Source organism: Procambarus clarkii, chromosome 46 (assembly GCF_040958095.1).
Source record: "Procambarus clarkii isolate CNS0578487 chromosome 46, FALCON_Pclarkii_2.0, whole genome shotgun sequence".
NCBI classification, from domain to species: Eukaryota; Metazoa; Arthropoda; class Malacostraca; order Decapoda; family Cambaridae; genus Procambarus; species Procambarus clarkii.
Window position 1 is genome coordinate 4,100,834 of NC_091195.1, and position 16,674 is coordinate 4,117,507.

The window sequence follows — 16,674 nt, forward strand, 5'->3', positions numbered from 1 at the left end:
TAAATGTTTCATTGTGACTTGGCACAGTGCCACTTTACCCCAGGCATTTCTAGATGTTCTGCCACAGTGCCACTTTACAACCGATATTTCATCATGACTTGGCACAGTGTCACTCTATTACAATAACTTACAGATAACCTGGCACAGTGTCACTCTATTACAATAACTTACAGATAACCTGGCACAGTGTCACTCTATTACAATAACTTACAGATAACCTGGCACAGTGTCACTCTATTACAATAACTTACAGATAACCTGGCACAGTGTCACTCTATTACAATAACTTACAGATAACCTGGCACAGTGTCACTTTACCAAAGGTATTTCCTCTTGACTAGGCAGTTTTAAGATAAGACTCTTAAGTCTTATCACTCGTATATTGTTAATTTCAACCTTCACGACACCGGATTCTGTCGGCGGCCGCGCGAGATGAAACTGGCAATAACGAGATATGGATTAACGTCGCGTTGACTATATGGTCGGTAGTACAAATCTTTCACGTCCTACACGGACGAGCGACAACTTCAGAATGCTGGGGACAACGTGGGCCGCTGGCTTCCAGGCGCCTCCCTCAGTACTTCTATGTTCTTTGAAACTAGCCAATCCCGTGGCAGGCCATGCTGGCTGAACCAATCACAACCTTGGCTCGGGGTGGTGCTAGGCCGTGGCGTCATCCGGCCTGGGCCGAGCCCTCCTGACCACAGCTCCCAATAGTACCCCCGAAAGACTAAAACTGGATATTTCATCCCCTGGAGTTTTGGCCTGTATTACACCTAGCTGTAATATACGTGTTACACCTAGCTGTAATATACGTATTACACCTAGCTGTAATATACGTATTACACCTAGCTGTAATATACTGTGATTCAAAGTCTGCTCTTCAAGCAATAGAAAACTTCTCTTGGAAGATCGACAGCAAGAACCTCATACTCCCAATTATAAATGACCTAATTGATGCACAGAGTAATGGGTCTCGAATCTCCTTTGTATGGATACCTTCACACATAAATATAACCCATCATAATGAGACAGGCATTGCAGCCAAATTAGCGTGTAACAAGTTTGAAGTTGAATTAGATCTAGGTATCCCCATCTCTGCTGTCAAAACTGTATTGATCCAAACATTCAGATCTGATAGGAAAGAACTTACTGACTCCCAACGACCTGAAAGTACTAGTATAAAAAGCTATGATTTGTTCAGATCTGAAACCTACATCTATGGACAGCACAAAACGTCCACTAGACTGTGCGACACAGTGGTTGCAAGGATCAGGTTGGGTTACCGTTACCTGTGGCAGGTGACGGATCTCCCAATCCTGAGCACTCCAGTTGCAAACTCTGTGAGCAGGAACTACGGCACGATCTCCCGCACTACATCACTGAATGCCCAGTTATTAGACCTTTCAGACCAGTTGGCATGAGGTACCTGGAGCTTTGCAATTACTTTATTCACTCTCGTATTCTTGAAGATATCCTCACAGTATACCCAAAATTTGCCAGTGCAGGCTATTAAACACATGGCTCTGTATGACTAACCATCCTGCGAGATGGGGACTTGTATTACCACTTCTACCTTATTCAATCTTGTGTTGTTGATATCCTCAAAATGCATCCGGAGTCTGCCAGTGCAGACTGCTTATCACATTCCTCTGTATGACTAACCATCCTGTGTGATGGGGATTTCTTAGCATCACCTAGTTAGCTTTTTTGACACACTGTACTCCACTTCATATAGTCTAGGGTAGCTGCACTAATGCAGATGTACCTCATTTCTTAATAAAAAAATAAGCTGTAATATACGTATTACACCTTGCTGTAATTTCTGAACGCTAGTACCTACGTCGGCCAACGTGGTACCTATGGAATCCTGATGACGAGAGCTGTCACCAGATACCCAACATGGCAGGGTCAAGCTTCGAAATAAAGAAACTAGACTCAGTGCACGCACTCTGTGCACTTAGTGAGGGTTAAGATGGTGGTGTGGACTCTCCAACAAACATTTAAGATAACTGTGTCCATTCCCTCACAAAGAGGCACAGTGCCACTTTACTATAACTATTTCCTGGTGACTTGACACAGTACCACTTTACCACATGGGGGCACTGATAGCTGAGTGGACAGCGTTCTGGACTCGTAATCCTAGCGACGGGTTCAATCCCCAGTGATGGCAGAAACAAAATTGGCAGAGTTTCTTCCACCCTGATGCCCCTGTTACCTAGTAGTAAATAGGTACCTGGGAGTTAGATTGCTGTTACGAGTTGCTTCCTTGGTGTGTATGGGACTTTTTTTTTTAGTTATTAGTTAATAACAATTGATTGGTTGACAGTTGAAAGGCGAGCCGAAAGTGCAGAACTTAACCCCCGCAAGTACAACTACAGCTATTTCCTTGTGGCCTGGCCCAGTGCCACTTTATCCCAGCTATTTCCTGGAGACCTGGCACAGTGCCACTTTACCCCAGCTATCCCCAGGTTCTCCTTCCTAGACCCTTCCACCCTGGTCACCCCTTGCCCCCCCCCCCCCAACCCCAGTGGAATCAACAGAAACTGAGGATGAAAAGAAGAGAGTCAGCTTCAAGGTAATGTACTCGAACATAGATGGGATTACAAGAAAAGCAAGTGAACTGAGGGAAAGAGCACAAGAAGTGAACCCAGATGTAACTGAACTCACGGAAACAAAACTCTCAGGAATCATAACGAATGCGGTCTTTCCCCAGGACTACACTCTAATAAGGAAAGTGAGGGAAGAAAGGGGAGGAGATGGAGTGGCTCTACCATTGAGAAAGAAATGGAGTTTCGAGGAGATAGTTATTCCAGGCTGCAAAGAGATCAGAGACTTCATAACAGGCCCCATGACGATAGGAGGACCAAGAGTAGTAGTAGCAGTGATATATACACCACCACCAAATGACAGAAGACCCAGGCAAGAGTATGACAGAAACATCATGCCAGTTAACACTATAATTGAAAGAGCAGCCGCTGCTGCATGTTGAAATCGATCCCATCTGCTCATAATGGGGACTTTAATCACGGAAGGATAGACTGGGAAAACAAGGAACCGCATGGAGGTGAGCAAACATGGAGAGCGAAACTGTTGGAGGAGGTGACAAGAAAGTTTTTAAGTCAGCATGTAAAGGGTCCAACGAGAATGAGAGACAACATTGAACCAGAAAGACTCGGTAATCACAAGGAGTTTGTGATTACCAATGGGGAGGTGAGGAAGCAACTGCTTCCTTGGATGTGACAAAGGCTATAGGCCTGGATGGAATCTCACCAAGGATTCTAAAGGATGGAGCAGAAGCACTGTGCCTGCCACTCTCCATGGTGTACAACAAATCACTGGTAACAGGTGAACTGCCAAACATTTGGAAGGAGGGCAATGTAGTCCCAATATACAAGAAGGGTGATAGGCAGGAGGCACTGAACAACAGGCCAGTGTCCCTAACTTGCATTCCATGCAAGGCGATGGAGAAGATTGTGTGAAAAAAGCTAGTAAAACATTTGGAGCGAAAGAACTTTGTATCACAACATCAGCATGGATTCAGAGATCGCAAATCATGCCTAACAGATTTAATTGAGTTCTTTGACCAGGCAACAAAAATCACGCAAGAGAGAGAAAGGGCTGGGCAAACTGCATATTTTTGGACTGCCAGAAAACTTTTGACACAGTACCGCATAAGAGACTAGTGCACAAACTGGAGATGCGGGCAGGAGTGAAAGGGAAGGTACTCCACCGGATAAGGGAGTACCTAAGCAACAGGACACAGCGAGTCACCGTGAGAGGTGAGGTCTCGAAGTGGCAGGGAGTCACCAGTTGAGTCCCACAGGGATCATTCCTTGGACCTATACTGTTTCTGATATATATAATTGATCTCTCAAAAGAAATTGACTCGTTCCTCTCGATGTTTGCTGATGATGCGAAAATTATGTGGAGGATCAAAACAGAGGAAGATAGCATGAGGCTACAAGATGATTTAGATAAACTGAAGGAATGGTCCGACAAATGGCTACTAAAGTTCAACCCAAGTAAATGTAAGGTAATGAAACTAGGAGGAGGAACAAGGAGGCCAGTCACTGGATACCGAATGGGAGATGAAGTCCTTCACGAAACGGACAGAGAGAAAGATCTAGGAGTTGATATCACGCCAAACCTGTCTCCTGAAGCCCACATCAAAAGAATAACATCAGCGGCCTATGCGAGGCTGGCTAACATCAGAACTGCTTTTAGAAACCTATGTAAGGAATCCTTCAGAACCTTGTATACCACATATGTCAGGCCAATCCTGGAGTATGCGGCCCCAGCATGGAGCCCGTACCTAGTCAAGCACAAGACGAAGTTGGAAAAAGTTCATAAGTATACCACTAGGCTAGTCCCTGAACTAAGAGGCATGAGTTATGAGGACAGACTGTGTGAACTGCACTTCACATCGCTGGAAGACAGAAGAGCTAGGGAAGACATGATCACCACATACAAAATTCTCAGAGGAATTGACAGGGTAGACAAGGATGAAATATTTAACATCTGTGGTACATGCATAAGGAGATACAGGTGGAAGCTGAGTACCCAAATGAGCCACAGAGATATTAGAAAGAACTTTTTCAGTGTCAGAGTATTTAACAGATGGAATGCATTAGGAAGTGATGTGTGGGAGGCTGATTCCATACACAGTTTCATATGTAGATATAACAGAGCCCAGTAGGCTCAGGAATCTGTACATTGGATGATTGATGGTTCAGAGGCGGGACCAAAGAGCCAAAGCTCAACCCCCGTAAGCACAACTAGGTGATTACACACACACACACACACACACACACACACACACACACACACACACACACACACACACACACACACACACACACACACACACACACACACTATTAATTTGTTGAGGGGTGAAACCAAAGAACCGAAACTCCGCCCCCTGCAAGCACAACTAGGTTAAACTATGTACCAGTTTTGGGTAGTTTTAAAGACAAATAAAATTCTTATACTGATAATACCACACAAATACTTTTCATCCATTAATCTTATCTGAAAACATGTTACCACACCCTTTAAACTGATGCCAAACATCGGTAAACACAACAAAATGAGTGAGAAACCATGTACCTTGATACTGAATTTTAATAAGAGCCACACTAACATCATGTTTATGATCTTATGATAACAAACTGCCCAGTCCTGTCAAAGAGAGAACTACTAATGCAAAGGTCACATGGCAGTGCTAATTATCTGGGGGAGGCCACTTGGTGACCCATATGCTCCAAGCAGGTCAAAATTCACTCTCACTCTGAATCCAGCACAAATGCATGCGCTCACATGCGTATCTGTTCAACAATTCACAAATCCTGCATTTAATACAAGATTAAACATTCCCTTATACAGCTGACAATTACAGTTCGATACAATGAAAATAAAAATCAGTAACAGTCTTGAGCTCCAATTCCTTCTAGTCTAACCAACAAGATTTCGAACAACTGGATAAAACAGAGCACTACTCCACAAGGCAACAACAACCGCACTGATCAGGGCAACAAAATGCACCTTCTACTGCCTCCAGGATATCTCAAGCACGGATGATGATCTCTACATCATCAAATGATCCAGTAGCTGGTTGTAGCAAAGACACCACGACCCATCCCAGAGTCTCTTCACCTACCAAGACAAAAAAGGGGCAGCTAAATGAGTATCAGGTGACCACTTTTCCAATGGTTATTGTCTCCTTCGCAGAGACCTTCAGCAAGATGCTCGACAAAGCATTCTAAGTGCTGGAACAGACTAACCCTCAGTCAAGGTAAGAAATGTTAACAGAGGTAAAAAAAAATCTACTGAACTTATTTCCTCCACACTTCAACAAGCCCTACCGGAAAATGTCGACGAAGTCGAAAAAGGTGACGAAACTAAATTGTTTCAGCGCTCAGTGCTTCTGAGGGCCAACATTGATATAGTTTTACTTCAAGAAACACTTACCAGGACTGAAAGAAATATCAATATTCCAGGGTATCAAAGTTTCCACTGCCCAATTGTACAAAGTGGCACCAGAGGCATTTCAGTACTGGTAAGAAATCATATCAATGCCACGTCAATCACAGACTTGCCTCTACTGTAATGAGGACGTCGAAGTTATGGGCGTTTATCTCACCATGAGAAACTTAATGCTGTCCATCTTTAATGTATACAGGAGCCATAGAAAATACAATATGTATCTCTCCAATCTATGAAATAGCAATCACCACACCTACTATCTCTCGGGTGACTTCAACGCTCATAGTGAAATGCCACTTGATTCTCCAAGAACCGAAGCCAACAGAAGACATATTGAACACTCTTTGGGTGATGGGCCTGAAATCCATCTGCTTAACTCGATGGAACCAACCCATATTGGTGGGGGGAAGCTGGACCTTACGTTTGTCTCCACCAGCTCTGGCTCTTTGGTCCCACCTCTCAACCATCAATCAACTGATGTACAGATTCCTGAGCCTTCCTGAGATGTGTTATTGGTCAGTTGACCATGTACTGACTAGTGACCACTTTGCTACAAGAACAGTTAATAATATAACACCACCTCCCAGACCCCCAGATCCTGAACCCATATGAGATTTTATCTAAGCAGATTTTACGAAATTTTAGGAATCTCTTTAAATTTGACACCAAAACTACACTCCGCCTGACAACACTGAAGAGATGAAATAAGATTTAGTAAATGCAATACACAGAGCAGCAAATCACTCCATCCTCCAAGAATAAAACAATTACCCAACAACAAAATGATCATGGGTATTACTGTGATACGATCAAAGAACTACATAAAAGACTAAATTATGCACGAAAGAATTTCAGATGAGAAAGAACCAAGCTAATCTGGAACTTCTTAGAGCTGTCTGAGATCATGTGCATGAAGAAAGAGCAAAATCAGAGAAGAAAAATGGCGAGTGGTGTTCCAAGCAAAATCAGCATACATCTTTGGGCGACATCTGGAGGCAAATCAACAGAACCAAAGGAAAATCGCCTCCTGCTCTGCCCCATCATGTACATCCAGAGCAAGAAGCAGAAAGAATACCAAACCTATTTGCTTCAAGAGCCAGTTCCACACAAGTTCCTCAGACAACTCTTACCTACCAACAAAGACTTCAAGCAGCAAGATTGAAAAAAAATAGACGATGCTTTAGCCTTACCTCACGAACTAGACCAGCCATTCAATATGAAAGAACTCAGATGAGCTACAAAGAAAACTAGAAACACAGCTCCAGTTGAAGACAAAATTACTTAAAACAGGCTGGCCAAGCTAGGAGAAAAGGATGAAGAAGCCTTCTTGAATGTGATCAACAGAGTTTGGATGACAAGGACTCGACCACTCTCTTGGAATAGTGCAATTATAGTTCCCATTCCATAACCCAAAGACCCAGGAAATCTAAAACCCATCTCATTGACAAGCTGTCTGGCTAAAACTGCGGAAATAATGGCTCTTAATCGAATTGAATGGAAAGCATATCCACTTCACCACAATATGTTTGCTAACAGAAAAGGTGTGGGAACCACAGAATGCCTTACCTCCTTCCTGGATCAAATCAATGACAAACCAGGAATCTTTATTATTCGGAACCTAGAAAAAGCCGTCGAGCTAGCCAATGTTCCAGCTACACTGTGCTACCTGGTGAATAAGGAAATCAAAGGACACGCTCTTGCCTTTGCCAAATGAAGTCTACTTAACAGAAATGCTAAAGTCAAATTCCAAGGAAAAACATCCTACTAAAGAAGGCCGGAAAATGGTACTTCGCAGGGATGAATACTAAGCCCCTTCCTCTTCAACTGTCTCATGGAACAATTCATGAAGCTTAAGTTACCAAAAGCCAAACTGCTTAACTATGCAGAAGACTTTGTGGTCATTATCAATGGCAAAGGCGCCAGGAACCATGCACAAAAATCCCTAAACATCATATGTAAGGAAGCGGAATGCATAGCAATGAAAAGAAACTGCTCTAAAACCAAAAAAACTGCCTTTAAAATTGCAATTTTACAATGCTATTTTGCAATACAATGTCCTTGTATTGCGAGTCTGATGAACTCAAAACATCAGACTCGCAATACAAAGACAAGAAATTCAGTGGGTTACCTCTTTTCAATACCTTTGAGTGATAATAGACAGCCGGTTGAAATTCACTCAAGAATTTTAATATCTTCGGCAACGTTGCATAGCCAGAAAGTCAGCTTTGCGTTCCCTGACAAGTTTTGGAGATGGGGCAACTCTACTAGTATGTACTCAAAATGTACTATGATCAAGCAGTTTAGGTCACTCATTGGCTATACTGCTCCTACTCTTACATACATCAGTGATAACCAATAGGAGAAATCTGGAAGGGTCTTAAAATGATGCTCTCAGAACAATGCTGGAGCACCTATATGGACGCGTCGAGAGAATCTATGAATGGAAACCAACTTACCAGCCTTATAAATCAGGATCAAACAAAGAATAGTCACCACAACAGCAAAACGTGTTGGAACCATCACCAGACTGTCAATCAAAGATAACATACACAGATCGCTTCACAGAAACCTTCAATATAGAACAAGTGCATGGATGGATAATCTGGTCAAGATTCTAGAGAAAGTGGACTTGAAATGGACCATTAAAACAGGAAAAGATAAACCGTATCAACACTTTCGGCAGCCTCTTCCATGGGAAGAATCAAGTTTAAAGATAATTATTGAAGGATTACAGTTAAAAAAATTATCATGTGACTCGTAGAGGCTCAAAGCGATCATAGAACAACAAATGAAATCTCAAGACCGACAACCACTCACATCTTCACTGATGGATCAGTTATCAAGAAAGAGATTCTGCTGGGGCAGCAGTTTACACTATTAACAATGGAGCGTACTGGAACATAAATAGTGGGTGCTCAACATTGCAAACAGAATTATATGCCCTAAAACAGGCCATAAATTATACAATTGAGAATAATTTACATGATGTCATCATTCATACCGACTCTCAATCTTCGCTTCAGGCACTGTTTTCCAGCCAACAATGATATAACATACAACTCATCACAAAATCCTATATATAGGAACATAAGCACAAAATCTAAGGCTGTCAATCACCCTAAATTGGATACCAAGTCACACTGGCAAAGATGTGGGAGTAGGAGTAGAAGAACCGTAGGAGTGCCGCAGGGCAGCATCCTAGGATCTCTCCTATTTCTTATATACATCAATGATCTGCCTAATGTCTCTAACATTCTTAAACCTAGATTATTTGCTGACCATACTACCTTCATCTACTCAGACCCCCAACCCACACACACTAAATAATGTTGTAAATAACGAATGAAAAACGTCCTCTCATGGATGTCAACTAACAAACTCACACTAAACATAGAAAAGACCGACTACATTTTATTTGGAAGCAAATCAACAAATGCAATTCAGCTTCAGATAGACAATGTTAACATCAGCAATAAAAAAGGATGGAAAGTTCCTTGGCCTATACATGGACAAGCGTACCCACATACAACACATTACTCAAAAAGTCTCGAAAACGGTCGGTATACTTTCTAAAATCAGATATTATGTTCCAAACTCTCCTCTCCTCTCCTCTCAATACACTATGCGCTAATCTATCCCTATCTTACATATGGTATCTCTGCATGTGGTTCAACCACTGCAAACTACCTCAAACCCATCATCACCCAGCAAAAATCTGCTATCAGAACAGAAACAATTTCTACTCTCAGACAACACACAGCCCCTTCCTGTTTAAATCCCTCAACATGCTAAACATAAACTCACTCCACACATTTTCTTGTTCCATTTACATGTGCAAAACCTTGTTTCTAGATTCAAACCCTGATCTGAAACTCTTCCTTGACAAATGTAATAGAACCCCATAAGAAATAAATATCTCTGATATCCCCAGAGTCAAATTAAATCTTTGTAAACACTTTATGCAAATAATGGGACCTAGTCTATGGAACTCACTCCCTAACGAATTAAAAAGCTGTCCAATCTACCCCTTATTCAAAAGTGAAGCAACTAAAGCCCTGCACATCAAACTGAACATTAATCCAACGAGAGCAGCTGCATTAGATAAATCCGCAGTGACTACGATGGTTAGAAAAGCCGATGAAGAATCGGACATACTAGTGAACGCTGTGCATCTATATCCGCCACCAAGATAATGTTATTAAAACAAAATACTAAAACCAGTGCTCTAAAACAGAAGCGAAAAAGAAACTGGAGAAAAGTAGGAAACCCTACCTCTACTTAAAATTTCTACCCAAATATCACAGTAACAAGGTTATCATGAATAACGGTACTCAATTAGAGGCTCATAATAGCCCGTGCTACATGGACATTTCGTTCCGAGTAGCTAAATCTAAAACAAGAACAACAACCTTGTAAGCTGACCCAGCTACTGTGCCAGGTAAATACACTACTGGTTGACCATAGCCTGTGCTACCAGCAACTTTTTGTTCCGGGTAGCTGGATCCGAAAAACAACAACCTTGTAAGGTATTAATCGTAGGACACCTCAACCTTGGAGGTGTACAAAAGTTTCGCTAGGTGATGCAAGATTCAATCAAGTTTGTAAAGTCTTAATATGTATACAATGTCATGGATACATTTTTAATCATAGGACCTCCTCAACCCTGAAAGTGTACAAAAGTTTTGCTAGGTGGTTCAAAATTCAAATAAAGTTTTGTATAGTGCTAATATGTGTTCATTGACATGGATACATTTTTCAAAAGTCTTAACGAGATAAGACATACACAGGGTAATAAAAACGCCCAGCTGACACCCCCCTCAACAGGTCGAAGAGTCGTTGGAAGGTGCACTAATGTTCCGGAAAACAAGCATATCTCTAAGGGATATACTTATTTTATACCCATTTGACCTACGCAAATATAGGAGGTAAAGGCAAAAAGTTTTGACATGGTTTCCCCAGGTGGCCTAAGCTAATCCTATAAGCTGGTCAGTTCTCGGTGTAAAGATCCCACTATTTTCAGAAAATAGGGGTGTTGGAAGATTAGCCTCCTATTTGCGTCTCTTATATGCAGAGATACCGTATGTAAGATAGGGATAGATTATGTATTGTTTTGGTAAAGGCAGACTAAACAAGTTAGAGAAGATACAAAATGAAGCCATGAGAATAATCCCAAGATTATATTCATGATCCAAGAAATATTATTACTGAGATAATGATATGATTGAACTTATAGCATTGGGGATAGAATTTCAGAGATAAATGAAGCTTCGGCAGTTAGACTAATGAGAGGCGAGGGAGCAAATGCATTAGCCCTCTCACTTCAAAATGTGGGAAGAAATGAATAATGCATGTGAAAACATAATAAGATCCCTATGTTCTAATGTTACAAAGCATCATTAACACCAACATGAGAGCAATACAAAGTAGATGCAGTAATTTTTTCCTCTATGTTCCAACACTCTGAATTGTCGGTTTGCCAATTCATTGATAATCGATATCGCCTTGTCCACACCCTCCCACATTTATGTCACTGAGGAGCAATATCTCATTAGTCAAAGACTCCCAACATTTTGAAATTTCTTCTTGCTCAGCATTTGTACACTCCCTACTACCATCAACGGTAACTCTATTCTTAACAATGTCTTCCAATTCTATATGTGTAAACCATTTTTCCTGAGGTTATAAGTCAACATTTCCCACCACATGGGGTTGAACTCTGCCATCATTAGTGGATAATTCATTTTCCTGAGACTCTTCCATCTGTGATACTCCATCCTCTTCCTTACTTTCTTCCTCCTCCGTTTCATTCCCCACTTCACTTCCCAATACACTCCTCACTTTACTCCCCACTTCACTTCCCACTACACTCCTCACTTTACTCCCCACTTCACTTCCCACTACACTCCTCACTTTACTCCCCACTTCACTGTTTGCCATAGCAAATTTTTCGAGAGCATCAATCCTCTTGTCCAACTTTTTGAAGTATTCCAAGATCTGTGTACTGACCGCAGAGTCCACAGCGCTGCCCTGCAACTCATTTCCACGAGGGTACACTTTTTCGGCTTCGTTTCTTACTGGCACTAGTCTATCCTTAATCGTCGCCTTGCTTTTCTCCCAAAAGTTGGTCACAGAGGCAATCGTTGTCTTTCCACTGTTTCTTCCTTGTTCCTGCTGTACGATCTTGCCTTCCTTCGGAGCCTTGTTTACCCTGCTTATGGTTACTGGATTGGAATCTCTCACACGGGGCTTCATAGGACCTAGAGAGGAACCAGCATTGTGGATGCCTCAACAATTGCGGCAACATGGCAAAAAAAATTCTCCTTTCTCAATCCTCACTCTACACTGACGTGAGTCATGTTTCTTTTCACAATATCTACATCTGGGGTCAAATTGACATTTCCAACACATATGTCTCCAACGAGAACACTTCATGCATAATGTAGGCTCCTCAATATATTTTGCCACTTTACTGTATCCAAGTCCTTGCACAATAATTCTTTCTGGAGTTCCACCCTTTAACAAGGCAACAATCTGGTTGTGTTTTTCACCATGTATAATGTTCTTCTTAGCCCAAAAAACGCTTTCAATGTTGAGATGAAGAAACTCAGGATCCAAGTATGTTGGATACTTAAAAACAATAACATTAGTGTAAATTATTCCCACTTCATTAGTAATCAAAACAATATTCCTAAATCCGTCAGTCGTTAAGTGTTCCACTGCCTCTCTATCTCAACCACTATGTAAGGCCGGTGAACACCCTCCTTAAATAATGGTTCATATTCACCAAAATCCTTGGCCAATTGAACGGTCCACTCCAGCTTCTGATGAAAAGTTAGTGGGCATATCGAGGGAAATAGCAGCTGCTTCCTTCCATTAATCCGTGCCTCTTGCTGTATGTGGTTCTTCCGGTGAGATTTTCCTGCTGAATTTGTATCTAGCTTTGTAACACAGGTTCCGTCTGCCGTCGATCACACTACTTCTTCACTCGTTCATCACTGTCAGTATCACTTAACTCTCTGTGCACTTTTTTCCGTTTGTTACTCCTGGTCATTGCTCCCTGTAAAGGCTGAAATCTCCTTCCTCATCCTCCATCAAAGTCACTGGTTCACAAGTTCACAACTTTCTAGAGCGCTCCACGATGCACCCTTCCTCGACCACGGCTGGGCTAGCAATGACAGAGTTGGATTAGCCTATCATTAGTTGACTGTTGTTTCCTCTGTTGTAATAATGATGATCTGTTTCTTTGTGCTAACTTTGTATCTGCATCTTGTAGGATTTTATAAGGGTGTATTCTGTGTCTGAAAAAATCCTAGAGATGCTTAAGGACCCCCTCTCCTCTCCCTAGTTTCTCCCCATCGCTGACTATTCGTTTCAGTCGGGTTCCCAGGGAGTAGGGCAGGGATCTTTTTAATGAAAGTGGGGTGGCTTGACGAGTATTGGAGATATGAGTGTTTGTTTGTTGGTTTATAAAAGATTTTTGTGTTTGAGTCTTCCTGTGATTGTCGAGATAAACATAGGTTGTCATGAGGTTTAATGCTGTTTCACTCATTTCTAGGGTGGACCCCATTTGTCCAGGTGAAGAAAGCTGTGAGATCTTGTTCGCCTCCCATTATTGCTTCAAAAATATCATCTATGTAGCGGTGGTAGATATCCGCCGTCGGTCTGTACTCTTGTCTGGCCGTTTTAAATGTTGTGTGTACAAATATTTCCGCGATGGCTACGCTGCTAGATGCCTCCAATCGCCGTTTCTTTAATTTGTCTGAAGGTTTCCCGTCGGAAGTCATGATGTTGTCCCTCATGACCTGTAGTATTGCCTCTTGTAGGAGCTCTTTGGACGGGGGTCTTCAGACACCTGCCCTCCTTAAGGTCGTGCTGGATCTTGGGTTTGTTTATGTCAAAAAAGTCGCTACTCTCGTTGTGGGTTACTTGGGTACAAGGATACTACATCAAGCGAAAATAGACATGTGGCAGAAGGTCATTATAGTTCCGCAGGCGTATGAGGAAGTCCGTAGTATCCTTCAGTCGTTCCGGGAGAAGTTTCAATAGTGGTGTGAGTAGAGCTGAACACCTGAGGACAACAGGTTTTGTTGGTACGTGGCAGCCACTCACTACTGGCCGGCCTGGCCATGAGCCAGTTGCTTCTAACCTTTCTTTAAAGATATTCCCGAGGATGTATAGAGCCGAAACTTTCGACGGGAAGTTAAGAAAAATATCTCTTATCTCCGCTCAGAGTAGACCTCCCTGGCGTCCCGTCCGTGAGTCGTCATTTCTGTAGGACTTTACGACCAAGGGTCTTACTCCTGATCTGTGCATTCTTAAGGGCCACGGACTGGTTCTGGACTGGCTGGTATGTGCCCCTGTCCAACAGTTGCCGTATCATTTCCTTCCTGTAATTCTCTGTTTTTCATATTACAACCATTGCTCCTTTGTCCGCTGGTTTGATGACTATGTCAGCCCTGTTTTGCAGGTTCTTTAGGGCGGCTTTTTCCTCTACTGTCATATTTGGCTTGTGTCTATCTTGGACAGCTGAGAGCAGGTTGGTCCTCACTTCCTCTATCTTTGGGTGTAGGCCAAGCACACACACCTGCACACATTCTGGATGTGCAGGTGGGTTTTTTTGCGTGCACATACGTGTTCATCCAAAAAGGAAAGTGAGAGAGCATGTTAGTATTGTGTTTTGGTAAACCTAGCAGGTTTGCCTTAAGTTCTCTCGTCACTTTCAACCAGGAGACATTAATTTTGGCTTCTAAATCGTTGAGAGAGTCGTTTATTGCTGTTTCCCCGTGCTCATCGTGTTAGTGTTCTGCGACAAAGGTGAGTTCTTTTCTGAGCATTAATCTTTCTTGGGGCGTCAAGTCAACTTCTGAGACAATTGCATGGGCTAGTTCCTGTTTTGTCCGTCGCCGTCTCGCCAGGTCGTCCTCCCGTCGGGTCGTCTTAGTCTGGGCAGCTGGTTACTATCTCTGGGGTTGGTACTCCGTCCTCCTCCAGCGTCGTCGCGGTCGTCTGGACGCCAGCGGTCCTCTGGATCGTCTAAGTTTCTGTTCCTACTCCAATCTCTGTTTTTGGATCTGAAAAAAAAGGTTTACGTTGTTGGTCCCTGTTACCTTCTCTGTGGTTGTCACTATTCCTCCCCTGGTTCTCCAGGGGTCTCTCTCAGTCTGTTGTTGTCACTATTCCTCCCCTGGTTCTCCAGGGGTCTCTCTCAGTCTGTCGTTGTCACTATTCCTCCCCCTGGTTCTCCAAGGTTCTCTCTCAGTCTGTCGACTGTTGGGGCTGTTGTTGTCTGCTCGGCTGTTGAGGCTGTTGAAGTCTGCTCGGCTGTTGTTGTCTGTGTTACGTACCCTTATAAGATACGTAAGTAAATATATTAATATGTATATTTATAATTATATGTAAATTACAAGCATGTATATTGTTATACTTATATGTTCTATGCAAATGCACATTTATGTTACAGTGTTGGCGTTAGGCCCAACGTATCGTGGGAATGATTGTTTATTTCTTTGTGTGATCAGTTTTCCTACGGGAACTAATGATTTATATGTGATCATAAGTGGGTAACAGAGTGAAATAATAATTGAGTGAACTGTATCTGGCAAATTGTCGTGGGATCGTCCGTTGCTGGGTGTGCATGCCATTATGCTATTCTGTATGCATATTTTAATTACTATGTAAAGAAACGTACTTTTGTTTGTGTATATCAATATGTACTAATTATTCATTAAGTTAGTTTAAGATTACTCTTGTCAATGTAGTTGCTCCATTGTTGAAATAATAAATATTGTAACTTTGGCAATTTATTCGCGGGGCGAGGCAATCTGTTTTGATTCCCGCGTTATTTTGTTCAGTAGCTGAGCAGGAACCAGGGAGATAACAACTTGTTGAAGTTAAGTTCATTTGTTCTGTCATAGCCATACCTATTATTATTTTAACTTAATGTCTGGAAGTTACAGTGATTTTTTTAATGTGATATATTGTGACCATATAATCATCTGTTTGCTTTTGAGATTTATTTAATATAATATTATATATATATACTTAGTCTTTATTCTTCAGTCCTATGAAGATTCTATTTTTGTGCTCATTACTTATTAAGGGGTTATACTGGTGATTCGCTATTGAGAACAGCAGTTGTGTCGTATCCCTAGACTTATTAAAATTTGGCTGCTGTAGGATCACGAGCCGTAACGTACGATAGGTAACAAAGAGTTATGGGGGCCTGTGCCGGGAAATATTGTCCCACTTTAACTTAACTATGCTAATCTAACCTTGCCTTCCTAGGTACCAGTGTGTCAAGTGTCTCTGTGTGTTTCTTAAGAACTATTCCATGTGCCAAGCAAGCCTTCCTGTGTGTCAAGTAACAACGTTTCACGATTTTGAGGTAAGTCATCCTATATATTTTGTTTGTGCAGTGAGGCCAAGCGAATTTTCAGTGTGGTGACAATTTTACAGTGAAGTGTAGTGCAGTGCCATTATTTTAATTATTTTTGTGAATCAAGTGCCAAGTGTTAGTAACGATGGAGGAGAAAGTTGCAGCGTTGGTGGCTCACCCAGACTTTGAAGGGATTCAGAACCTTAAAAAGACTGAGTTAATACAAATGGCAAATCATTTGGATTTGACCGCCAGCAATAGAATGGTTAAAGCCCAAATATTGAAAGTCATTGTGACGCATTTTGTTGAGA